The 26,119-nt window shown below is 35.7% G+C and overlaps 1 protein-coding gene across 3 annotated transcripts in view; it reads right to left on the bottom strand.

Annotated features, from left to right (window-relative positions):
- Positions 1-23,674, bottom strand: part of LOC120432426 (nitric oxide synthase) — a 168,758-nt gene extending 145,084 nt beyond the window's left edge. For 2 of the 3 annotated variants that reach the window (XM_052707336.1, XM_052707337.1), the window contains exon 1: positions 23,290-23,674. The gene's annotated coding sequence lies outside the window, so the exon portion shown is untranslated. The remainder of the gene's footprint in view (positions 1-23,289) is intronic. The other variant, XM_039597631.2, reaches the window with a different exon arrangement.
- Positions 23,675-26,119: the final 2,445 nt, after the last annotated feature.

The raw sequence follows: 26,119 nt of genomic DNA on the forward strand, positions 1-26,119 counted from the left end.
CGGTACACATCAACCATAGCTTTTGCACCCAGAATTCTGTTACAGACATTTTAGTATCTTCAAAACTACGGGAACTATCGATGTATTTTTTTATTCATCCCCTAAATTACTGTCTTCGTAGTTATTTACAACAAAGTTTGACTATTTTTACATTCAGATTCTTGCAGGATTGGGTCCGTAAGTTTGACAATTTTGGAATAAGAAGACAACAACTTCCTTGGTTGCTGTGCACCCTTAACCCAGCACACGAAACGTAAAACTTCTTGGATAATTTTGTTTCCCCTTTAGTCTAATTGTCGTGCCGGGAGTTTATCTTTTAACGGAGAGGGGAAATAAGTCCATTTGAAATGGTTTACGGCAGGGTGCATGTAATTCTGGTCCGGAAACTTTCCTCGAACTCGAGTGCGATAAGAGGGGAAATTTACACAGAAGCTAGAAACGTTCGAGGTCAGAATGCTGAATGCTGAACTTCTTTGATCTTCCGGATTGAATTGGGACTTTAAGCTATCGAGATTTCAATTAGAAGATACAATGCTGGAAACTGTAGGAAGATTTTCCGGCCTGTCGGCCTGTAATAGCCGGTGATAACAACCTAGGCCGAAGTACACCGAGGCAAAACCGAGTTGTATTAATTTGTCGAGCTGTACATCAAAAGATCATCTCTAGTATACAGAGGGCTTTCCATGTTAACATCCCCTGCTTGTAACGCACTTATCATCGAGCCATCATCATCTTAATTTAGGCCTGTCTGACACCCGGCAAAGACGATGAGGACGTGCCTTTTCGTGCCATATCTGCGCCCAAATTTCATCATCTTTGGCTAGACAGCAAGTTCCAACAGCAGGCGGAAAAGCACTTTTCCATCAAGATGAACATTCTGCGGGAAGAACGCAGGGAGGAAAGTGTCGGAAAAACTTTTTCCCCAACCCTCACCCACATTCACTCACACACACTATGGCACCTAATTCATTATCACTTCATCAACGTCCTCGTCCCCGTCATCGCCCATGGATGTTCGTCATCATCGCTCCCAGTCAATAAGCCACTTTCCGATGCCGGGCCCGGCACTCCTTCTTTCGACGCGACGGTTTGATGTTTTGATTACATTTCATCCTACACCGAAACTGGCTGATGCTAACCAACTCATGTATGCGAGATGAGCCACGAATTGGTACACATATGCACACACAGCCACTAAATAAATTGAGAATAAATAGAGATACTCATACAGTTATATGTGGGAAAATAACTGTCTTTAACTCCGATACCTTATAAGTTTCAGGCAAATTTTGACTAACCAAAGTTTTTTGGAAAAATCCTTAAAAACACTTTAACTTTTTTTTAATTCCGGTAGACAAAATAACAAAAAGCTTTACACTTTTTTTTATTCAATTTACAAAAAAAAAACTATTTAAAAAAGATTTCAATCATATGTTTGTGAGCAATTCTCTACAAAATCGGCCGACTCCGCCCATTTTTATTTTTGTATTTTTTTATTTGGCTCAAACTTTGTTAAGGCCTTTCCTGTGACCAGAGAAGTTATTTTGTGTCATTGGTTCACCCATACAAGTCTCCATTCAATTTTGGCAGCTGTCAAAAATGGTAAAAATGGTACACAGAAAAAAAAAACGATAGTAATATTCATCAGGAAATGGTGACAGATTTTGTGTCGAAAAAAATGTGTAAAATTACATCAGGAATTGGTGAATATTCATCAGTTTTTGATGAATATTCATCAGGTTCACATTTTTACACATTTTTTATGTAATTTTACCCAAAAAAAGAGGTAATATTCAACCTACCAAATTCAACCTTCCAAAAAATTAGACTTTTTTTCTGTGTATGTAAATATTCAAACAGCTGTAACTTTTGAGTGAATTTTCTGATCAATTTGGTGTCTTCGGCAAAGTTGTAGGTATTGTTGAGGACTATTGAGGAAAAAAATAGGTACACGGACATTTTTTTCCAATTTTAATTAACTTTTTTTACAAACACTCATTTTCCCAAAATACGTATTTTTTATTTTAGACAATTTTTGACATGTTTTAGGGGACAAAAACCTGCACTTTTGAGCCAGGTTTGTTAAAAAATAGGAAAAAAAATAGTATTTTTTGGAAAAAAATCGAAAGTTTATAAAAAAAAAATAGGCTAAATTTTCGAAACTTGTCACTTTTTCCCGAAAAGCCCATCTAATGACTTTTCATTTGCGCCAAGAAAGCTCAAATAGGTTGAAACAGCGTGATTTGAATTTTTGAAAAATTGCCATTTTTCGGACCACCCTAACACTTATTTTATCCAAGAAACCCCCAGAAAAAAAATTAAGCCCGATCGGAGAAATCGATTTATGTTCTTTTCAAATGAAATTGCTGCTAAAATGCATTTTCTGCTATGGTTATTTTATTATATTTAGCATGTTTGGGCCTCGTTTAAAAATATTTTGATTTTTTTTATGAAGCTCCATTTCCGATGTACAGCGCTGCAAAAACTTTTTTTTGATAATAAAATTTTCATCAATACTTTAAAATTCTGGAAACTAATGATTGCAAAAAAAAAACTGGTAAATAATGCAATTAAAAAACAACTTATTGCATTCAAATGATGAAATCATGGCTCGTAATTTATTTTTCTCACACCCCACGGCTTTTGTTAGAGGGGTATTAACATCAAACAATATTTCCAGCGGCCTTAGTACTGTTTTTGCGGTGCCGTAAATTTTAATATTTTTTTGGAAGCTTTTTGAAAAAAAAGTTTGGTGATCCACTAATTTTACGAATCAATTTTAAAAGAAATATTTTGCCTTATCACAAAAACTCCATTTTTTTTCAAACCAAATTTTGTTTTTCTTTTTTGATTTTTTGATATGTTTTTAGTGGACAAAAAAACTTTTTGGCAATATGGCAGACGTTAAGTTTTTCGTTATAGTTATTTTTAATAAGAAACCCCCCTCCCTTTCAAAATAGGCCCAAAAATCAGAGAGCAAATTTTTTTCAAAAAACTTCAAAATTTCAGTAGAAATTGAAGTGCAATCAGCTGAAATCAATTTCACATGCATTCCCCTGTGTTTAAAATCATTTTTGGTATGTTTGAATTTTTGAAAATTGTCGTTGTACAGTACAGCAAAAACTTTTTTTTTGCTTTTTTTTTTGTTTTTGTTAAATTTTACATTTTTTGAAAACTAATGATTGCAAAACAACAGAACTAGTGTAAAATGCATTTTCAAACACATTTTTAGGCTGGTACAAATATTTTTAAAAGTTTTTGTCACCCCCCCCCCCCCCCCCCTTTAAAATTGGCCCGAAAAATCAGGGGGCAAAAAAAATATTTTTACAATAAACTTCAAAATTTCAATGAAAATTCAAGTGCAACCAGCTGAAATCAAATTAAAATACATTCTTCTGCGTTTAAAATCATTTTTAGCATGTTTGAATTTATTAAAAAATCTTATGATTTTTTGAAAATTTTCGATGCAAAATCTTTTTTTTTCGATACAATTTTTGTTTTTGTCAGATCTTAGATTTTTTGAAAACTAATGATAGCAAAACAACTGAACTAGTGTAAAATGCATTTTAAAACACTTTTTTCATTTAAATGTGAAGACTATGGCTTGTTATTTAAATTTTAATATTTTTTTATTTTTTTGCCCCCCCCTTGACCTCGGCCAGGGCCGAAGGACAAAAACTTTTTTAAATATTTGCATCGGCCTTAGTCAAATGTTGAAAATATGGCTTGTTAAAAGCTTGTTTTTTTTAATGAAGAAATACTTCAGAAAAGTTCAGAAAATTTCATTTGTGACATTGAAAATCGGACCAACAGTTGCCGAGTGATCTTCAGTTGAAAAATGAGGACTTAAATTTAAAAAAAAAACTAGCGAAAATGAACCATTCTAACAAAAACACACACAAAATCTCTTCGAACATGCCTACATCAAGTTCATCCCCCCTTCGGAAAAAGTGGACGATGACACATGTTTGCACACGTCCGCTGGGGCCTTTTCGGGAACAAGTTGGCCAATATTTGCTTGCCGCTCGGCCCGGTACCTGCCACGGTTGACGTCGACGACGTCGGCACAACCCGAAATTTATGTAACTACCACGATGATGAGGCAGAAGGTTGGAACAACATCAAGCATGACGACCGGCCGGCGTGACCCCGTCATCGATTAGGATTCATTAATTCAATCGAAACTTCCAAACGCGTTGTTGGGTCACCAGACCGATGGTGGTGAGGCGCGGCCACTAATGGACGAATTGTGGTTCCACTGCTGGACCCAGAATCGGCAAACAAAACGTGAGGTGCCTGATGACGAAAGTGGGCAGACTAACTAACCAAACGGCCAACTTGTGTTCATGAAATAGAGAAGTTTGTTCAGCACTAATCGATAATTTGTCGGAGAGGGAGATGTGCTCGTCGATGGCAATTGGGTTACTTTGGATTAATTTAGATTATTCGAGGCGATGAAGCAGCAATAATCCTGAAATTGATGAAAATTGCAGAGATAATTGGGAATGATGAGATTCTACATATTGTCTGGGATAACTAGATGAAGTGTCGTAGATTTTGAATTAAAACTTTGGTGTCTTCTTTAAAAGAAATAATTCCCAAAAATATTCCTGAAAAGTACCATTTTCTGAAACACTCCTAACTATTAATGTTATGAAAAATCCTACGTGAAGAAATTTTGAGAATAGTCTTATTTTAAATCAACTTAATTCAATAAAAAATCTAAAATCAGAATGCTCCCTTTAAAAAATAAATGAGATTGGAAAACTCGTTCAAAGTGCTAATCCAACCCAAAACATGCTCAAATTTCGACACTTTAAACTGCTCAGATAACCACCAAAGACAAATATCAAAGAACAATATTTTCACCGGAATTTCTCAAATCCCCTCAGCCAACTTTGTACTCAAACCAACCGAGCAAACAAACCTTCCAAACACACGGAGGAGAAAACAAAGCTGCAAATAAAATCTGGACAGCAAAACTCCACACCAGCAGTTAGTACATGTGTGAGATATTGCCGTTTGGATTTTCCGAAACAACCGAAAAGCCACCATCCCATATCCGGTTTCAAGCTTCCGCCACCAAAACAAACACAACAACAAAACGCCAAACAACTTTCGATGATGCTGATGATGATGTTAGGGGCCCCTGATGACTATACAGTCAGAACGACGATGTGACAACTTTCTATGCCGAAACCGTATTTCGCTGGGCGAGGTTTAGTTTTACCTGTTTCGAAATCGAATGAAATTGGATTATCAGCCGGGGTTTCGTAAAAAGGGGTTTTGTAATGCTAGTAGGGTGTTCAATTTCGGTGTTTCAAAGTATCCTTTAAAAAATATTCGAGAAAAAAATAATTTAGATTCTTAAAATAATAGCGAAAAAAATACGAAATAACGAAAATTACTTAAATATTTTGAAAATTTGTTTAAAAAAAAGAGGATTTTAAATCCAGATCCACCCTACCGTCTAAAGCAGCCTAAGCTCAGAATTACCTCCTCCCCCGCAAACAAAAGTTCCACCAGATGCTTTCAGATGTGCGAATCAAATGTCAGGATTTTGTCAAGCTCAAAGGCAGGTGGATAGACAGTGCAACTTTTCCACCGATTTGGTCGGTTTGGCTAGGTGATTCGAGAGATACAGAGAAGTTCCCGTGGGTCTCTTCTTTTCACTCTTCATCTGCCCCTCCCCTGAGGCTCATGCCGGCTGGTGACAACAACTAGGCTAGCTGCTCTCGGCACTGAAGGCACTTTAGGGGATGAATTTTCTGGCCTACGGCCAAATCACTCGCACTAGTGCAACGAGTTGAACTTGAAATGAGTTTAGTCTGGTGTAGTTTTCGTTTGTGTTTACTGAGTGACTGTTTCAGGTTTGGGATGTTGACAGATAATCAAGCTCACGAGACATTGTGCCAATTGCTTTTGGAACAGTACAGACATGATTTTTTACTGGAAATTAACGAAGTTTCAAAAATATAACGAAACTTACGATCCACGAACATTTTTGTAACTTGTTTTCCTACTAATGTACGAGTGGAAATACAAATAAAACAAATTCAAAATCAACAAAAGCAAAAAAAAAACTACAAAAAAAAACAAAAAAGCTTTTTCAATTATCAGTTATTTAAAAAATCAATAATCAATCATTTAGAAATAATCATTTAATACATTATTGTAAATAATTAAGGAAAAAAATAAAGATAAATTAGAAAAAAAGAACCCCAAATCCATAACGTCCATAATCCATGCGTCGAACACCGAGTTACACCAACTAGCCACAAGATTAGGACGAAGGGTCATACGGACAGCAAGATCATCCGGAGGGTGGAGTTAGAGCTTGTCAAAGAGAGCATCAAAAAACTCTACGGTAGACTGAGTATCAAAACTCTCGAATGCTATTCACTCCATCTGAAACTAGCCAATAGAATTCCCCATCGAATTCGAAGCCTTTTTGACGAAGGTGAAGGTAGCCGAGAAGTGCGAATCGGAAAGGAAACGCAAGATACTTGACAACAAATTCCGACAACTGATTTCCCACATTGCCCCTACAATGAAACCAGTAGTTAAACCCTTAGAAGAGTTCGTTGTTAATCGTTCTTCTGAAACATTTTCAGAAGAACAGTTAACTTTACTCAACAAAGGTCTTAAGTACGCGGTATCATCAAAACCAAACCTGGAAAACATTGTTATCGACATCGAAACTGTTATCAATGCTAACAGCATCGACGAAAAACAGACAAAACCTCCCCCGCTCCTTCCAGCACAAATCAACAGCGTCAGGATGACGGTATCCAAATTAATACGAGAAGCAACAACAAAACACCAGGACAACGCCGAAGTACGAGTAGTGAAGGAACTCAAGGAGAAACCCGTGTACTACCTAAAAGCGGACAAGGGAAACCGGGTAGTAATCATGGACCGGGACGAATACGACAAGGAACTTCTTGAGAAACTCGGAAACAGGGAAAAATATTCACTACAACGAGGATACACGCTAATCCTTCCCGAGCCGTTCGATCATCAGTTCGCAGGTGTTCACAAAGGAGCTCTTAGAGTCGGGACCGATAGCTGAGGATGAAATAATGGTTTCCTTCGACGTAACAGCACTGTTCCCAAGCATACCAGTAAAAAACGCAATAGGAACTCTACGGGATTGGCTGCAATCACAATACGAGGGAGAACCATGGAGACAAAAAACGATCCAGTATATAACATTCGTCAAATTATGCATGGAACAGAGCTACTTCCAGTTCAGGGATTGCATCTACCAACAGAAGATGGGAGCATCGATGGGTAACCCACTGTCACCGTTCCTGAGCGATGTTTATATGGCAGCTTTGGAACACGAACTACAAACCAAAAACCTACTACCAGAACGTTGGTGGAGATACGTAGATGACGTCTTCTGCATCATCAAAAGGGATTCACTAACAACGGTACTGGACACCATAAACAACGCACGCAGGAGCATCAAGTTCACTTACGAAATGGAAGTCGAAGGAAAGTTACCTTTCTTAGACATCCTGATCCTAAGAGAACCAGGTTGCCTATCTTCGTTTTCTTTCGAGATCTACAGGAAGCCAACAAACACCAGAAGAACAATCCCAGCCACGTCAAACCATTCATTCCAACATAAGATGGCAGCATATCATTATTTCATACATAGGATGACAACTTTACCCCTCAGCGAAGCAGGAAAACAGAAAGAATTGGAGTACATATTTGAAACAGCGGAAATCAACGGTTACAGCAGAACAACTATCCAAGCAATCATCGATAAGAAGGAAAGAAAACTGCACAGAACTTCACTCACAACCCTTACGCCATCAGTAGAGCCACTGCGAAGAGCAGCAGTAGAATTCGACTACAGGATAACACGCCCATTACGACAAAAACTGGCTAAATTTGGCATCGATTTAGTGTTCAGCAGTAGAAACAGCCAGTTGGAATCCATCTTAGGTTCAACGAAAGACCCCATACCGACTTTAGGCAAACCCGGCATCTACGAGGTATCCTGCGGCCACTGTGATATGAGCTACATTGGACAAACTAAGAGATTGCTGCAAACCAGGTTGGATGAGCATATAAACACATATGTCAGAATTTCCAAGGAGGAAAAACGGAAAGGATTTGTCCCCCATTTCAAGTCAGCAGTAACCGAACACATCATCGAGGAAAAACATAACATCACAACTAGCGACGCGGTCATCTTAAGACACATCACAAACCCATCGAAGCTGGATGTCGCCGAAAGTTTGGAAATCTTCAAGGCAGGCAACAAACGTTTACTCAACAAGGATTCAGGTAACGGCTCAACGTGGCTGTTTAAGCTGTTACCTATACAGGCACAAAAGAAGAACGAGGAGGTAGTACTTACAGTTACTACAAATATGGATACACCAGCGATGAACCTTCAGTCGAGAACAGAACACTGATGAAGTCTGCAAGTAGTAGACGAAATATGTATCTGTCAAGATATTAAAAATATATAGCGGAATTAAAAGGAACAACTCGTCTCTTTGTATTCACTCCATAAGTATTATTAAAACAAAAGACATTATTCTTGAGACATAACTGTAGAACTAAGGCAAAGTTTAAAAAAATGCAAATTCATTAAAAAATGTTTCAACAAGTAATTTTTCTTTCAAAATTTGCGGTTTACTAAAAAAATATATATGATTCTTTTCGATTAAAAGCAAGAAAACAAGCATTGCAACAAATTAGCAAAATAAATTGCAATCAGTCTTCATTATTAAGGATATTTTAGAAAAGTAGGGTACAGAAACGAAGCTTTTTTGAGGTTCATTAGACAAAATGTTTTTTTTTTGCATTGTGGGTGTTCTAAATACCCCTGACTCAACGCGGCTTAAAAAACCAGCAAGCAAATTATGATAATTTTGTTTATTGAATCTTTTCAAAAACAAATTTCAGAATTAATTTACCTTTTTTAATATGCTTAAGGCCTTAATATTTTTTTTTACTTTTGAACAGTTTACACCGAAATCATTTTTTTATTTGGCGTTAACTTTTAAGGAACTTCCGTCACGAAAGAGACATTTTACATTATTGGTACATCCATACAATTTTTGTAGCTTTCCATGCAAAAAAGGCCATTCACAAATGACGTAGCATTTAAAAGGGAAGGCGGGGTGTAGAGTTTTAAGGTTTGTGATACATATAAATTTGATATATTTACAAATTGCTGGAAGTAAAGCTACACATTTTGCTAAGAATATGCTGTATCCATTCCCGGATGCAATATGACCACGATTTAATTACTGTGCAGAGTCCAATTCTTATTCTGAAACGGAATTTAATTACAATCGTATTCGAATTCCGTTTCAAACGCAACAAATGGTTTCGTGTTCGTACCGGTTTTGGCGTTTGAAACGGAATTCATATACGACTCAAACTGAATGCCCTTCATAATTCGAAATGAGTTTACTGGGAATAAGATCGATTAAACGCAAACATTTTCCATACTTTGCAAATGTCTTAAATAAAAACAATCAAGGTTGAGTGAATTGTAAAGAAGCACTTTTTACGTGTTTGTTCTCAACTTTTTGCGAGACACTTGTCTGGCTAATTTTCGGTAAACAATTTCATAACGCTTGCTTCCAAGAAAATAATCCTTTCTAATACACTCAAAGTCTAACCTTTCGAACCAATCTCAATAAGCTGTTTTTCCAACCACAATGAACCTCTCAACTACACAACACAAACGACGATTTCTAAAATCAAAACCCCCCAACTCTTCTGCGTTGGTTGAAACAGAGAGAAAAAACCAGAATCGTTTTCCACCGTTTAATTCGTGAAACCTCACGCTTAGGCTGCCAAAACAGTTTTCCCGCACACTGTGGGGGTTGGAAAAGCCGTGAAAATTTCGGCAGAATCACCGCGAGAGACAGGTACGAGTTAATTTGTTGTGTTGTTGTGAGTGGTTCAACTTTTTAAATGAAAATATGGTAATGAGTGTGGTGCCGCCAAAAAGATTAAAATTTGCGGGGCTTCATTTGCATGAGAGCTGGAAAGGACGCTGGGGAGGGTGGAAATTTGGGGAGGATTATAATTTTTAACAAGTTTGTTGTGAGGATCTGTTTCAATGAATAATATTTCAAGGGTCGGTTGGCAGTAAACTTTGCCCCGCAGCAATCTGCTCGAGGTAATTTAATTAGATGAGTACCTGTTTGAAGGACGTGAGGCCCTTTGCCCTTTGAAAAAGTTTGTTTTGTAAGTTTTTGGTCTTCACCAAATTTAAAAGTTTATTGCTGCAGAACCTTTTTGAATACATACTGCGCCATTTAAGAGAAAATCTTTTTGATAAAAATTGTGACGAATTTGCTCCAAGCAAAGTTGAACGCATGTCCACGCAAATAAACAGATTGACGTCGCGCCGCAAGGTTACATTCAATTTGTCCAACTAATCCAATAATCCAGCGCCCGATTCACATCACAGAGCATTTTCCCTAGCCGCAAGCGGTCAATGGAGTGGTGGGAACCAAAACAAGCGGAAATGTCAACGCGCAATGATTTTGCGAGGGGTGAGACACTTAAAAATTATGTTTTATTATAAAATTATTTAGTCGGGCAATTTTCCAGGAAATTGATTAATACTTTTACATTTTTGAAAATGCCTTAAAAAATACAAAAAAAAACTTACTTAATTTCCAAGTGTCCCACCCCTCGCCAATCGCTAAACCAACACCGATAACGCCAGTTACAATCAGCTTCGTTACAAATTAACACCCACCCACCCATGCCATGTTTACGCTCGCGCCTTAATTTGCCGACAACACGCCAAACCAAAATCACACCTGACGTCAACGTAATTAATCATGAAAATCATGGGAATCCACTTCTGTTGTCATTAATTTCGAATTTCCCAATGAGGGTGGAACAGTGTGTTACTCCTTTTATTTAGATTACGCCACAATGCTTATTTTAAGGGTTTTTTTCTTTTTTTTTTCAAAGCCTTTAATTAAACATGGAGAAATCTATTCATAAGGGATACAATTAAAAAATGCATAACATTTTGTGCAAATTGTTTGAAATTTTATTAAACATTTTTGCGATAAACATTCAAATTAATGCTTAAAAATCATAAAGCTTGATAAAAAAAATATTGCTTTCAATAAATTTAAATACTAGAAAAAAATATTTATGGTATTTCTGAATATTTATCTTTTTCAGATTTGAATTGAGCAAATAACAAAAAAAAGGAATAACGTATTCTAAAATATATTATGCTCTAGAAGAATATAAAATATAATTTGAGAAATAAATCACAAATAACACAAAAAGTTTCAAGGAATATTTAAAAAAAATCTACTTAATACCCAATTTTTATTTCACATTTTAATCTAAAATTTAATTCAGAAATAATTGAACTGATCCAACTCTTTAAGAAGATCATACACGGTGAAATGTTTTTTTTTTTTCATGAAAATCAAATAGAATGAAGATATTGACTTTATCACAATTATTTTTTTTTACTAAATACTCTTCAAAGTGTATTTCTAAAGTACTTTATCGGTGAAATGAAGATTTTTGAACTTTATAGATTGATATTCAACGGTTATAAGGTGACCTTCCCTTAACGTAAAATTTATTCCATGCGTCTTTATTAAGATCATCATTACGCAGAGCCCGTCAATGAACGCACACGAAGTTGAAACGAACGAAAGCCGATCTCGACACTCAAGCAGCCTCGCGACGCGAAGGCCCATGCTGTTTCTCTTGCTTTCTTTTGTCTCTCTTTTTTACTTGAGCTGCGTGGTGACAGCAGTCATTTGAACGCGGTCTTCGGGAATTTGATCGTAATTTCGGCTGAATATCGAGTGTATGTGAGAGTCAAATAACTTTGTGAGTGACTTTGCGTTGCGCTCTTCCGTTCGTGTGTTAATGAACGTCACTTTTTGGCTGCAAAGAAAAAAAATGATGGTAATATTCATCAGGGAATAGGAACAGGTTTTGGGTCAAAAAATGTGTAATATTACATCAAGATCTAGTAAATCTGCAATCAGGAACTAGTAAATTTGAATTTTCATCACGTTTGCATTTTTAGGTGAAATTTCTCAAAAAAGATGTAATAATCAACCAATCAAATTTTCAACCTTTCAATATTCAACTTTTTTATCTGTGTGTGTAAAAGAAACGAAACCACTACAAAAAAGGAAAAACAACCCCTCAATGAACATTTTGATAAAGTCCAAGGGTCCTGAAATCCCAGGTTATGCAATCCGCCCACTGAATAACAATCATTAGGGACAATCATCAGCGACCACCTTTCTAGCAGCTACCTCCAACTCTGTTGAAGGAGGGTCAGGCTTGCAGGAGCATAAAATTACCCCGTGTTCACCTCTGTGTCACAATCTCACATCCCGTATTGCTACACGACGTCGTGGTGGGGAAAAAAGGAACACTTTTATGTCCGACAAGAGCTTTAGTCACATTTCTATACTGAGGATGACACGGTGGGAACTTGTGTATAAAAAATCCAAATTAAATTAGTTATTTTTTTTTCTTACAATATACTTTCTTAATTCAATTTATTCCGTAATCAATATGATTTTTATATAAAAAAGTTAAAAATTTTACACACCGTTTCATTCATAGAATAAGAAATCCCATTCACTCCTCGAATGAGGATCCCGTGAAACCACACCTGCTGGCTCGCTTCCTTTTGCTTGCAGTTGTCGTGTACACTTTGGTAATCCGAACCAGATTACAACGGATCTTCACCGACGTTGGCAATCCGCGGCCAGGCAAGCTTACGGCCATTCCAGCGTGATCCGATTTTGTTTGACCAGATGAAAGAACAGCTTTTTTGGGGCAGGGAGGCAAGCGAAATTGATTTCGAATGGTCTCTTTTCAGAACATTCATTTATTTAAATTCTTTCAGCAAAATCCACATTTGTTCACTTCCAAAAAGCTGCTCACCGGGAAGAATTAAACGGGTAATCGGTAAATATAAAAAAGATAAACCAAAGTAAAATTGTGAAGAGCCCCGTTCGAACCTTTTTACAAAAAGGGGTTTTCCGCCCTTAAAAGACTGTGGAGATGGAAAATTGATTGATCGTTAAAAAAATGTCCGTTACACGGGGATAAGCCTGGGCAGAAAGCATCGCTGGCCGAAATGGAAAGCATGATTTGTTGCTCTTTTCTTTCGGGCAACGGGATTTGGGCCACCGCCATGGATTTATTGAATGTTTCATGCTCGGTTGAGAAAGGATTCTTTTTCGCTCTCCCCCCCAAAGTTCATCTCTTCTGATTGGGAAAGTGATGGCGGTTACATTAACAAGCAAATTTTGGCCAAGGTTGAAGAGGGGGGATAAGAGTGGGTGAATCTGCTTCGAAGTATGAATAAATTATACCATCAAAAAGTATCAGATTTTGTGTTTCACGGCGGCCCCCAGCATCCATCAATCGTGGCAAATTGCGTGCAATGGGATGGTTTTTATCATTTATTTACACAGCCATTATTTTCGCGTGAAATGTCGTGGAAAAGAAGAAGATGGTACTTATCAATTTTATGATTTCTGATTTACAACACAACTTAGGTGTTTCCTAACATTGTTTTATGAATTCTAAAAAGATTAAAAAAATAAAAACCACTGCTCAAACTAACGTCTCTTGTTTCATGTTATTTTTTTTTTCATTCAGTGTTTACATTTTTTGTATGCGTTATCCCGTTTTACAACCCTTGATCGTTATCTTTTGACTATTTTCTGTTTTTCATAATTATTGTGTTTTTTTAGATGGAAAAATCAAACCTAAATAATCGAAAATATGTATCTTTTAAAAGCATTTTCTGATCAGTTTGTTACATTATGGAGGGCTATTCAGAAAAATGAGCAGACGGATTTATTTTCCGATTTTTAAAATAAACCTTTTTTCACAAAAAATCAATTTCCCAAAATCGGTATTTTTCAATTTTATAATTTTTTGTTTGATTTTAGGGTATAACAAAACCCGAAACATGGACCATAGAGGAGTTTTTATCGTTTTTATTTGTTTTGTTATTGAATGATCAAAAAATTTATAATTCTAAGTCTCGCCAAAACAACTCCTCATTTTCTAATGTCATTTTCTCTCATAATAAATGGTCCAATTTTCAATGTTAAAAAACGGAACACCTGCGAAATTCTCTGATCTTTTCGATTTTTCGTTGGAAATTTTACAATCAAGACCAACGTTTAAAAAAAAAATCTTGAGAACGAATTTTCTAATTGTAATTGTTTGTTGTAGATGTTCAAAATAAAAATTCAGAGAATAGCTACACTTAAAAATCCAATTTTTTTATTCAACTTTTTCACAAAACAAAAAATTTTTTTGGGAAAATATCAATTTTTCATTTTAATTTTCGATGGTTTTTTTTTTGGTTACTAAGCATTTCCTCTTTTAGGATATGGCACAAGGTGGTTCACATTTATTTCATGCCCAGATACAATCTTATAAAATTTTCCGATCTCTTCGAAATTGTTTTTTGAAAATTTTGGGATCGAGACTAACATTTCAAAAGGACCAAATATTCAGTAGTCTTGATTCCAAAATCCAAAATCCAAAAATGATAATCTTGATTCCAAAATACAAAATGCTTTTTTTTTTTGAATAGTCCTCAACAATACCTAGGACATTGCCAGAGACACCAAATTGATCAGAAAATTATTTTTTTGAAAATTTTGGAATCGTGACTAACATTTCAAAATGGCCAAATATTCTATATAACGCCCTTTTGAAACGTTAGCCTTGATTCCAAAGTTGACAACAAAAAATCGAAGAGATCAGAAATTTTCATTTTATGATTCATGTTTCATTTTTTACCATTGAAAATTGGACCATTTATTAGGAGATATTTATAAAATAAAAGTTAAACATCGGCATCGGCATAATCGGCAAAAAATCCGTCTGCTTATTTTTCTGAATAGTCCTCGACAATACATACGACATTGTCGGAGACACAAAATTGATCAGTTTTTTAAAGATACAGATTTACAGAAAACAGAAAAAATATGAAAAACAGAAAATAGCCAAAAGATACGGATTTAAGGTATTCATACAAAAACATGTTAAAACCAAAAGAAAAAAAACATGAAAAAAGAAAAGTAACGTAGAACAAAAGTTGTTCAAAATGATCGTTGAACAGGCAAAAAACGCAAGAAAAACTAAATTTGGTCGGTAAGGCCGTTGCAAATATTTTTCAAAGTTTATGTCGCCCCCCCCCCCCCCCCTTCAAAATCGGTCCGAAATATCAGGGGGCAAAAAAAAATATTTTCAAAAAACTTCAAAATTTCAAAGGAAACTGAAGTCTAACCAACGGAAAAGCATTAGAAATGCATTTTCGGCTTTTTTTTGCCACCCCCCCTCGACCACGACCAGAGACGAGGGACATAAACTTCAAAAAATATTTGCAGCGGCCTAAAGGGATAATAAAAAAAAATCTGGATTTTTGGGAAACGTCTGAAATAATGTCAAAAAAGCTAACCTTATATTAACAAATAAAATCTAGTTTTCAAACATAAAAGAACTAATTTGTCAATGAAGTGGACCATTTTCAAGTTATATTCACCAAAATAAACCATTCTTGAAATTTCCAGGTATTTTTTTTAATTTGCAAAATCAAATCTGATCAAATCAATGATCTAAAAACACTCATTCAATTAATTCAATCAATGAAAAAAAAAGCATACCAAAAAATCACAGATGCATCACAGAATTCACTTAATCGTTCAAAAAGAAACTTGAAGTAAATGTAATGTAAGTGCATTACAAAATTTTCTCAACTCTTCCATCAACCCATTTTTGCAAACACACAAACTTTCCTCCCCACAGGATAGGTACCTACACTGCAAAAGCAAGGACCCACGACAAGGAGTTTGTTCAACAAAATGCTCAGCATACAGTTTGTTTACCCCTTTCGGGAAGGGGTTCGTCAGGAAAATGTTGCTTCGCATACGCTCGTCGCCCGCCGTCAGCAGAATTTTCCCCTCCAAACACACGCGTTCAAAGTTTGCTGCATTCATGTGTGTTTTGTGCACTCTTTGGTTAGTATTGCCAGGAAAATTCACGTGGAATGAAGGTTCGGGGCAAAAGAGCAACACAAATTTGATTGCGAAACTTTTTACTCTTCACCTTGAGACCACTTTTTTTCGTCAAACTATTTGTCGCAATTGATTGGTCGTTGAAATGTGTCTCGGGAGGGCACTTTTTGCCTTCTGTGTTATTTGGTGAGAAGAACGAAAAGGTGAGTCAACATTGGATAATTCACTTTCGGGACCACCATCTCTCCCCCAGGATGGTCACCATGAAGTGGTTGATGGGTGATAGAATCGATCAAAAGAAGATTTAATTTAGCTTTTGGAGGTTTCTCTTCCATCAGCTTGTACTCGAATGGTACCCAAATCGCTATGTTTGAATTGATTAAATTATGCTGATGGACTTGGAGGGTGTTTTTGCGTGGGTTGGAGAAGTGTGGAAGGAGTGGGTGGTTTAAGAAAGCTGAATTTTCCACTGAGATCCACTGGAAAAGAGCGTCGTTTGGTGGTGGAAATGTTTAGCATTTGGCTAAAATAGCACCGAGATGCAAGGACAATGTCATTAATATTCATTTGAAATGGAAATTATCTCTTGAAATTTAGAAGATTCGTCGCCAGACTGGATGAGCTCAGGTGCAATGAGTTGGTTGATGGAGAAAGAGTTGTTTAATTTTCATGAGGTAATACCAATTTAGTAATTTGATGAAATATCTTTAGATTTTATTTTATTATTTGATGTGTACCATGGTTTTCCTTTTTGGAAAGACAATTTACAATATTTTGAAAGTGAAAATTTTCAATCTTTTTTCGTTTTGTTTTTCGTTTCAGCACATTTCCAACTGTTCAGCGTTTCAATATTTTTTTAACAACTACAACCAATTGGTGGGTTGTTTGGGTGAGACTTTTTTTTTCTGTTTGAGTATTAAGACACTGAATCCTGATTACAAGGACTATTGTATCGTGTTACCCATTTTTACTGTTATTAAGCATTTCCAGATCTATAACACAGTCCCTATTGAGAGGGAAAGTGCTGTTCCATCCAGATGCTGTAAACTCCTTTCCTTCTGCCTTGTGCGCTATGTATCGCTAGAACCGCGGTGACAATTTTTTCGTGTCATTTTTCAAGCTCTTCCCAGCAGCTATTATTTGCCGCGCGGGGTCTTGTAAAGACAATTGTCTTTTGTGGTGCTATATTTGCGGTGTTCCCTTTGCTCTGATCTGGATAATGCGACTGGACTGCAGTGCAAATACCGATCGGCTGGGCATTATTTACATGCGAAGACACGAGGAGAGTATTTTGGGAAAGAGGCGCAAAGGAATATCCCAAGATCGATCACATGCTTGAAGAGCACGTGAAGCAACCGTTTTATACTCATGCGGTTGCTGCTACCTCTGAACTTAAACCTAAGGCTGCCACCCTGAGAAGAACCCATGACATTCCGCTTATGAGGCGAAACCCGTAACCATTCGGCCACAGGAGGTTGGCAAAGGGGGGTGGGTGAGACTTAGTGGCATCAATATTTCTGTTTTTAAACCTTTGCATGGCAATATCTCAGCAACTAAGGGTCGTATCAACAAAGTTCAAAAAAGCAAAATATAGAGAATTTTCTCAGCTTTTCAAACATATTTTTTTTCAAAAGTGGACAAACATGTGCACTTATTTAAAAAAAATAGCTGCGACTGTTTCCAAAAAAAAATACATAAAAATGGCTTTAACTTGAAAACGATGCAGTTTATCAAAATTTCACTAGAGTTATTTTTGATTGCAAATTTGATTTTACATCGAAAAATTATGTTGAATAATTTTTGCAACCAATATTTCGATTTTTTGAAAAAATCTGTATTGATTCAAATGTTCATAACTCGGTCAAAGATTTTTTGCACAACCTGGAAATTTTCTGAAAAGTTGGCATTTGAGGTCCCCATAAACATATTTAAAAAAAAAACGTTTTTTTGCAAATCAAGTTTTAGTGACAAAAAGTTAAATAAAAATCACAATTTTATCCTGTATCATTTTTGTTCAGTGTAGTACTTATTAATACCTACAACTTTGCCGAAGACACCAAATCGATCAAAAAATTTCTTCAAAATATACAGATTTTTGAATTTTCACACATCATTTTTGGACAGCTGCCAAATTTGTATGGGAAATTATATGGACAAACTAAAGATGCGAAATGGCTTATTTGGGCATACCGAAAGCACCAAAAATGTTTCAGCCATAAAAAATGCAAAAAATAAAATTAAAAAAGACCGATTTCGTAGAGAATTGCGCAATAGTGAAGCCAAACATTATCTAAAAAAAACCTAATATATTTCTTCTATCAAAAGCTTCTTAAAGTACACGTGTTGGTTTAAACATTGGACTTTAATTCTGCCAAAAAGGGGTTCAGGATGGGTTATTGATTGGTTGATTTTTTTTATTCGGTAGGTAATGTACTTGATTGTCTTAAGACCTTGAGCATTTATCTACACTTAAAAAAAGCGAAAAAAAAAGTTTAAAGTCCTTTTGAAATGTTGGACGGGATTTTGAAATTCTGAAAATATTGTTTTAAAGGGATGAGAAAATTTCACAAAAGCTACTTTTTATGACATTGAAATCGGATAAAAGTTTCCGAGACATCGTCGATTGAAAAATGATGGCTGGTAAGCACTTTGAATTTTAATTTTTTCCCAATTTTCATATGTTGTTACCGAAAGTAGAATTGCCAATGTCAAAAAAATGTAGACATTTTTCAGCTTTAAAAAACAGAGGTGGAGAGCAAGTTGCAAAAAGAAGATTTTTCAGCACGAGTCGTACTTTTATCCAACGAGGTTCACCAAGTTGGATAAATACGACGAGTGCTGAAAAAATCAACTTTTGTAACGAGTTCCATACAACACTTTTTGCAATCCCGAAAAATACCCTTTGAGTGAAATTATAAGTAAAATGTTCATTTTATATCAATTAACCGTTTGAATCAATAAAAAATTTGAAAATTATAACTTTTCGAAACAAGTGCTGAAAAGTTCAACTTTTCAGCATCCATTTCAGTGCTGAAAAGTATGGCTTTTCAGCATTTATTTTGAAAAGTGTTACTATTCGATTCTGTTGTTTTTGATTCAGAAAAGTAGGCTTTTTCATCGTTCAAGAATGACAGGAAAAGTAAGTAGTTTCACGACGGAATTGCAAAAAAGTAGGTTTTGAATAAAATAAAAATTTCCATCCAAAAGTTATTTTTGAACAGTTTTGGAGTTTTTTTTTCGAAACTTAAAAAAAAAAACTTCAAGAAAATCGTGACTTAGCCAAAATTAAAACGCCTATCAATGCACTTTAGCTTACAAGTTGTCACTTTTGGTTCACTAAAACTTATAACAAAATAAAAAAATCGAAGGGGGTAAAGTTTGTCGAACACAAGTTTTTGACACAGGACAGTTTCCAAGTTTTTATGGAGACTTGTAGAATGGTAAATGTAAAATGGCTAGTAAAATGGTTTTAAAGATTCCATCCAAATAAAAAAAATACATAAAAATCCATTTGCGAAAACGTGGAGAATTACAAACAATAAAAATATATGAAAACAACAAAAACAAAAAAAAAATTCCAGCATCTCAAATATTTTTATTACTTTTTTAATCGCAAATTTTTCACTTTGACCATGATTTAAAATTAAATAAAAATTCCTCAAAGAATTGAAGAATTGTATAAGAATGAGACACATCTTAACTAAGTTCGCACAATGCACAACACAAAATTCAAGCACAGTTTTAGATTAGACATTTTCAAAAAAACCCGATTTAATCCCACCTGGGGTGAGAAAGAGCCTTTCTTACTAAAGAATATAACAATGGTAGAACTTCTTTCAATTAATAACATCAACTTTGTTTATTTATAACGTCAGCACAAAAGAAAGTCTTATGATGAAAGCAAAGTATTATGATGATATTATGAGTATTATGAATGATATGATTTCCAAAAGAAATAAAAAACGCAATTTTCACCAAAAGAATATTTTTAATCGTACAATATGTTTGTACGTTTCTAATCAAACAAGCGATTATGACAAACGCGATCATAGCAAGCTTCCCAACAACGCACACCGCGGTTTCAGCTTCTACGAGAGTGACAGAGTCAGAGATAGCTATTTTTAACAACCGCACCACTACACACTCAATCGCGAGAACCTTAGGAAGAAAGCCATTGGAGTCGCCAGCATTGAACACTTTGAAAACGATATAAACGATGAAAAGCTTAGAAAGCTCCTATTGGAATCCAATGAACTCTGTTAAATAAACTTACGAAAATGAAGTCTACATTTAGGCGATTTTAGAAGCGCACGGGAAACAAGTTGATTGTAGCCAGATGAATGTCCTATGTCACAAAGGTTTTTGCATAAACATTGGACAGTTATGCAAAAACGGACAGGGCAAAAGAAACCGAAAAGCTACGATATCTTACATATTGAAGGAAACATCGGTAGACAAGTTACTACAAAATGAGTATAAATCGAGCCACAAAATAGATGCGCCAGCATTCTCGCGCCAGTATTCGAAGCTCAACTTGACAACTTGTCGACTTGGCGACGAAGCGTCGAAAATCGATGCAGTGTGATTATTTGACGATTTTTCCGATGAAAATTCATGCTGAATCGTAATATTTACGAAGATGGAAATGACGTCCTGGCTTAAAGTAAAACCTATACCTTTCTTTAGTAAGAAAGGCAAAAAGTAAATCGTTCTAAAAATTGATCGGGATTGTCGATCGATGTCGAATTTGTTTCAGATGCTCACTCATGGTCTGTACTATGAATGTAGCAAGAAATTTCGAATAAAATCAGAAATGAAAAATGTTGGCGAAGGTCACCAGGTGGGCTTTTACCTTTTTTTAGGGATTTTTTTTCTTATGGTAGGTCAATCAAACGGCTCTAACTCCAGAACCATATTATGAATCTGGATGAAAATTTGGGAGGTTGTAGGGCTCGAATAATGCAATTTTTGAGATAAATAAAATATATGAAAATGAAAAAATTTGACCATATTTTCATTTGAAAACTGTGTATTTTGTTGAAAAGTCTGGCCGCATCCGAAAGCAGATGGATATTTCGAAATTTGCGCGGCAACTCGCCCAGGTTCAGCACACTAGCTTTCATCTGCATTTAGAAGAATCGAAATCGGATATATGGGAGCTGAGAACGGCGCGACACAAAATTTTGCAAAATTTTACCACATACGAACATCACTCGACCTCCACGGAATTTATTTTCTCAAAATTCGAGGGTTCGAGATAGACGAGTTCTGTCAAGGTGAATCGATAGAGCGTCGAAAATCGATGCAGTGTGATTATTTGACGATTTTTCCGATGAAAATTCATGCTGAATCGTAATATTTACGAAGATGGAAATGACGTCCTGGCTTAAAGTAAAACCTATACCTTTCTTTAGTAAGAAAGGCAAAAAGTAAATCGTTCTAAAAATTGATCGGGATTGTCGATCGATGTCGAATTTGTTTCAGATGCTCACTCATGGTCTGTACTATGAATGTAGCAAGAAATTTCGAATAAAATCAGAAATGAAAAATGTTGGCGAAGGTCACCAGGTGGGCTTTTACCTTTTTTTAGGGATTTTTTTTCTTATGGTAGGTCAATCAAACGGCTCTAACTCCAGAACCATATTATGAATCTGGATGAAAATTTGGGAGGTTGTAGGGCTCGAATAATGCAATTTTTGAGATAAATAAAATATATGAAAATGAAAAAATTTGACCATATTTTCATTTGAAAACTGTGTATTTTGTTGAAAAGTCTGGCCGCATCCGAAAACAGATGGATATTTCGAAATTTGCGCGGCAACTCGCCCAGGTTCAGCACACTAGCTTTCATCTGCATTTAGAAGAATCGAAATCGGATATATGGGAGCTGAGAACGGCGCGACACAAAATTTTGCAAAATTTTACCACATACGAACATCACTCGACCTCCACGGAATTTATTTTCTCAAAATTCGAGGGTTCGAGATAGACGAGTTCTGTCAAGGTGAATCGATAGAGCGTCGAAAATCGATGCAGTGTGATTTTTTGGCGATTTTTCCGCTTAAAATTCATGCTGAATCGACATATTTACGAAGATGGAAATGACGTCCTGGCTTAAAGTAAAACCTATACCTTTCTTTAGTAAGAAAGGCAAAAAGTAAATCGTTCTAAAAATTGATCGGGATTGTCGATCGATGTCGAATTTGTTTCAGATGCTCACTCATGGTCTGTACTATGAATGTAGCAAGAAATTTCGAATAAAATCAGAAATGAAAAATGTTGGCGAAGGTCACCAGGTGGGCTTTTACCTTTTTTTAGGGATTTTTTTTCTTATGGTAGGTCAATCAAACGGCTCTAACTCCAGAACCATATTATGAATCTGGATGAAAATTTGGGAGGTTGTAGGGCTCGAATAATGCAATTTTTGAGATAAATAAAATATATGAAAATGAAAAAAATTGACCATATTTTCATTTGAAAACTGTGTATTTTGTTGAAAAGTCTGGCCGCATCCGAAAGCAGATGGATATTTCGAAATTTGCGCGGCAACTCGCCCAGGTTCAGCACACTAGCTTTCATCTGCATTTAGAAGAATCGAAATCGGATATATGGGAGCTGAGAACGGCGCGACACAAAATTTTGCAAAATTTTACCACATACGAACATCACTCGACCTCCACGGAATTTATTTTCTCAAAATTCGAGGGTTCGAGATAGACGAGTTCTGTCAAGGTGAATCGATAGAGCGTCGAAAATCGATGCAGTGTGATTTTTTGGCGATTTTTCCGCTTAAAATTCATGCTGAATCGACATATTTACGAAGATGGAAATGACGTCCTGGCTTAAAGTAAAACCTATACCTTTCTTTAGTAAGAAAGGCAAAAAAATTAAAAGCTAAGAACTGCTATAGTTATATTACTTAAAACCACAAAATAACGATTCGAACTATGAAAAACATAGCGATAAACTAGCACCGCACCCGGCTTAAGTGTTTGCCAGACCGTAACAAAACACAATCCTAGTTTTTTTTTCTATTTCTAATACAGATCGTTCGAAGCCCATTCATCACGCTTCAAGCTCTCTGTATGAATTAGCGAATAATTGGCATTAGCTTGACCTTGGTCCAAATCCAACAGAATAGAATATTTGTTAAGCTTTTCAAGATATCTTTTTTATGTTGTGAATTGTTCAGCATTTCTCAAAACTATAAATTTTGAATTAATTTTAAGCTTAATTAACTACCACGCACCTTAACAGCAATTGACAACCTTCTGGAGAATTTCACAGGTTTTCGATCCCACACACGCCAATTTTGCCAATTCACAGTATGTGACGACAATGTTATTTCGCGCCCCAATCGATATCACACTGCAGGGGGGAAGGTTCACAACTTTGTTCCGAAAATGCTTCACCAGAACAGACCACACTCTCCGGCACCAGACAAAATGTGCAAAAAGTTAGCTCATTAATTGTACGAAATCACCAGGACACCACACTCACAGCTGGATTCTTCTTCTGCTCTTTTACTCTTTTTTACACCTTTGGAAATTGGTCAACTTTTTGTCACTTTCATAAAATTCTTCTTCTGCGGTTGATCTTTTCTTCTAACACTTTTTAATAATATTTTCTCCTCAAAATTCAAATAAATTTTTTTCGCTTTCTAAAATTTTTAAGCTTCTCGGTTTTTAACACTTCTTCAAACTTTCCAAACAAATTTATTTTCTTGTCTTCCCAAAGACACAGAAAAAAGTTCAACACTTTCCCTTAAAGATCCTTTAAAGTGCAGTCACAAAAACCAGGAAGTCACTTCACCAAGTCCCCAAAAGTACACTACACTTTGCCACACACACACAAAAACCTACAGACCTGCCCGTTACCTCCCAGGGAGGAGAGGAGTTCCGCGATGTGAACGCTACCGCTTGCGCCAAGCTACTGGCCAAATTAACACAAGATTGCTGTATTTTAGTCGATTCTTGGCCTGATGCTGCTGGTGCGACTCAGCCCAGAGACCAGGTTTCGCGCTTGTCGTCCTTTCCGTTCTCCGTCCTTCTGCACAAGGATCCAAGCAGGCATGCTGCAGAGCAACAGTCGGTTTCAAAAGTAACTCACGCGGGTGAGTTGCTTCTTCATCCTGTTGCGCTCTGAGTTGCCGTTTGTTTTGGGTTCTCAGTTGTACGAAAATGCACGAAGTGAGGGGGATTTGGCGAAGCTTTGGAAGTTTATGCTTTGCGGTGCTGGTTCACAACATAATGTTGGGGACTCACTTGGGGCACTCGATGATGAGTGAAATAAATGGATTGCTGCATCAGCTGACCGGGAAGTGTAGAACAGTTTCAAATATTATTTATTAAATTTGAATTATTCAATGTTATGTTGAGTTTTTTGTTTGCATAACTATTTTTTATCAGTTTTGAAAAAAACAGGAAATGTAAACATTTTAACAAAAGTTGATGACCTGTTTGAAATGGATGAGACACCTGGTTGAAATAAATTCTAACTGTGGCAAGTTGTCTGTCTGCCATTAACCATACCGTTCTCATTATCATTTCGTAAAATGCAATTTACAAGCAGATTACAAGCTGGTGGCCAGACAATTGATTGAATGCGATTCGTTTTGGCGAGAAGGTCAACAAAACGATTGGGATGAATCGTTTAACTTGGATTTTCCCTTCTCAAAGTTCAACGGACCGTGAAAATACCACGAGGTTTATTCTGAGGCTTTTATAAACCCTTTTAAATTACGCTCTTAAATGCTGACTTAATTAGTGAAAAATTATCATTCGCAATTGACCTCAGACAATATCCTGAAGAGAATGAAAATCGTATTGTTTATTTATTTTGCAATAATCGAAACCGTTTAAAATCGGGGTGATAAGCACAAAAACTAGCCCTTTCACTACCTTGTGTGTTAACCTCGTCAATCAGCTTCAGTCGACTTATCTTTGAAGGATGATTTCGAGTACCGTAAACCGGGGTGACTTTGATAGGATTTCAATTTGTTTTCAGAATATTTTCAAACAGGTAAGGTTTTTCTCAAGATTATTATTTTTAAAACATGTACTGGGGTAGACCACACAAAGTCCATGCACTATTTCGGAAAAAAAGTTTTTCCAATAATGTTTAGAAAAATAGTTACGTTAAAAATTCTTAGTTTTAATTCCGGGGTGACTTTGATAGTCATAGTTTTTCTTGTTAAAATCATATTTAAGATGTTCAAACTTTATTTGTACGCTAAATGCACCATCACTAAAGTAGCTGATATAGTTTTTAAGAAAAAAAAATGTTTATATTTAGTTAACTAAGTGTATAAGCTTTTTAGCAAAATACATATAAGTTTTAGGTAAAATTGTTAAAAAGTCGGAATTTTTCCTGAAATTTGTTAAAACTAGTTTTGCTTGTAAAATTATCGATTTATATTGCATTCTATACTGAATTCGAAGCACGAATCACAAGTTTTCACATTTTACATGAAATTTGTTCAACTGAAATTGCCTATAAATTTGGAGATTTTTTTAAATTTTGTTTTAAAAACACATATTATTTATTATTTACAAACTTTTACAACCATCTCCTAGTGGAAAATTGTCCATAGAATCCGAAAATGCATTCCGTTTTCCGATTAAAAATCAAGTTTATTGAGAAAATCATGACACTTTGAGAAGTTCGAAATAATGACTTTCATCAACATTTTCTTAACTATAGTTAACTAGCTTATTAAACTTGTCAAAATTTTATGAAAAGTTCTTCTTGAGGTTCTTTGAACACTTCTCTACCATGGTCAGTATGTTTCTAAACCATTCCTTACGTAATTTAATTGTACTCTACATTTTGCGGAAAAATCGCAAACCTATCAAAGTCACCCCGGCTATCAAAGTCACCCCGTTTTACGGTATTGCTGTTAGACATGTTTCCATCGAGAGTCATTAAAAATAGCTCTTAGTGCTGATGCATGACTGATTGCAGTACATCTTGAATTTAAACTTTTTTTGACTTTGCAAATAATAAAAAAAAAAACATTTTTCAGGGTTCATTTAAGCTGTATTTTTGTTTGTTGTGGCCTTGACAATATTATCATAAAC

Source organism: Culex pipiens, chromosome 2 (genome assembly GCF_016801865.2).
Source record: "Culex pipiens pallens isolate TS chromosome 2, TS_CPP_V2, whole genome shotgun sequence".
Taxonomy (NCBI): Eukaryota; Metazoa; Arthropoda; class Insecta; order Diptera; family Culicidae; genus Culex; species Culex pipiens.